The sequence below is a fragment of the Hibiscus syriacus genome, unplaced genomic scaffold (assembly GCF_006381635.1).
Source record: "Hibiscus syriacus cultivar Baekdansim isolate YM2019G1 unplaced genomic scaffold, ASM638163v2 tig00112047_pilon, whole genome shotgun sequence".
NCBI lineage: Eukaryota > Viridiplantae > Streptophyta > Magnoliopsida > Malvales > Malvaceae > Hibiscus > Hibiscus syriacus.
In genome coordinates this window covers 89,900-91,935 of record NW_024063243.1, presented here as the reverse complement: position 1 = coordinate 91,935, position 2,036 = coordinate 89,900, and the positions used below count along the sequence as shown (strand labels likewise).

The following is a 2,036-nucleotide window of genomic DNA, read 5'->3' as shown; positions in this document are numbered from 1 at the left end:
AAAGTCATTCACTTGCCATCTCATACCCATTTGCAGAAGAGCCCTCGCACTCCAGTTACTTCATAGTTAAATTTTATCTTACACTACCAAGTATATGAACCTTATATTGTATCACATAATAATGCATATATTTTTCTTTGCCCGGATATGGGATATCACCAAGAGATCGGCTATAATTTTTTTTAATTAAAAAAAGTATTTTTCCAGAATTAAAGAAAAATGAAATATGATAAATACGTCCACGTGTTGACAGATACAGCGGGTAGCAATCAAATCGACCACAAAAGTTACCAAGCAAATTTGAAAAAAAAACCCCGCCAATCCGTTAGCAGCTACAAATATCATTCAGGAGAAACTCAGTTGAAACGAAAAACGCTGATCGCGAACGAAAATGCAGTGGAGAAGCAATCGAAGGTCGCCATTGCCAATGGCATCTCCTGCTCCGGAGGAAAACCAGTCTCCTCCCAAATCAACCATTTTCAACAAGAGGAAGAGGAATATAGCTAAGTCCTCCCATTCCAATTCAGCTTCCGCTTTCTTCAATCTTCAGTCCTCACCTCCTAACAACAAAACCCTAACCACCATCTCCGATCTTAAGGAATTCGCATCTTCTCGGTTGGAGGATATGAAGCGGAACCTCATCGATCGCTCTCACTCTGAGATTCTCAAGGATCTCGACGCCTCTCACTCTCGCCTCCACAAGCGCTTCAAGGTCTCTCTCTGTCCCTCCGTTTCCAGCTTGTTCCGTTTGATTATTTACATGAAATAAGGAACTGAATTTAAAAGCGGTTAGAACTTACTAGTATACTTTTATTGTTTTCTAATTCGACAGATCCAGACACAAGCATGCCAACAAGTAATGGAGGAAGCTGAAAAGAATACAAGAAGATATCGGAAAAGATTGATAGCAGCCATGAAGCAATGAAAGTAAATATTTCGATTCTTGATTATTTTCTTTCCAGTTCCTATGCTGTTATCTAATTTCTTTTTCATTTTGTTTAATTTCAGGCCTCATATGCAGAATTCATGGCAGATGCTCAAGCCACTGCATCTCGTGGTATTGTCGAGCTACTTCTTTTCATTGCTAGTTATCAACACTGACTTTCATTATTATTGCCATGTTTTACATTCTTTTCGCTTAGTTGAGTGGGCTGGTTAGTTGAAATTTAATATGACCCTAACAAAGAGTTACGAAAGATAATTTGGAAACTAATTTTGATTAGGTTGTTCATAAACCTTTGGATCATTCATCTGGTTTTACTTATCAAAACCATTTCCAATCATCTTAACCTTTGAATTGTGAAATTCCATCATCTTATTGTCCGTTCTATTGATATCAGTTTGCAAAACTTCCATTTCTGAGCTTTCAAAGTCATTTGAGAAAGGGATTGATGATCTCCGCAACCGATTTGGGACGCCATCCGCTTAGAATTGATTCCGAAACCGGAAGACACTTCCTCTGGATCTTCTTTTCCGGTACTCTCATCGTTGGCGTTGTTCTCCCTTTTCACTTTTTTTCTTTTTTAGTATAATGATCGGTGTCCGATCTATTAATCAACTGATCCTATATTGATAAGGCGACGTGTATGTGTGTATGTTTGCCATTGTCGTTGATGTTTTATAAGGTATGCAACGCTGATTTTTCAGGAATTGATGAAAAGCAATTTGGCTTAGGCAGGTCTTGCATAATTGGAAGGGCAATGGAATTTTCCTGTTGGGTAAATGGTGTAGCGTAGTATTTTTTTTTCGTGATATCTAGTTGTTACTATTCTGGAACATGTGGGTTTTGTTAGCTCAAACAGGAGGACAAAAATGGATTCCTTAGTTGTTCAAATTGTTCATATCAAGTAGCTCTTGACGAGTTTGTATGGATTCTACAAACAATTCTAGGTCGACAACTTGAACTCTTGATCAGCAATCATTATCATCTTACACAGGTCAGACATACATCAATGAAATACTCCGTTTATACCTGCATATCTTCTACTAAGATGGTTTGGTTTATGCCAAGTTGTTCATCTGTTTTTCCCTTATAT

At 37.8% G+C, this 2,036-nt stretch overlaps 1 pseudogene; it reads left to right on the top strand.

The window, feature by feature from the left end:
* Nucleotides 1–321: 321 nt before the first annotated feature.
* Nucleotides 322–1,520, top strand: LOC120174329 (annotated as a pseudogene).
* The last annotated feature ends 516 nt before the right edge of the window (nt 1,521–2,036 follow it).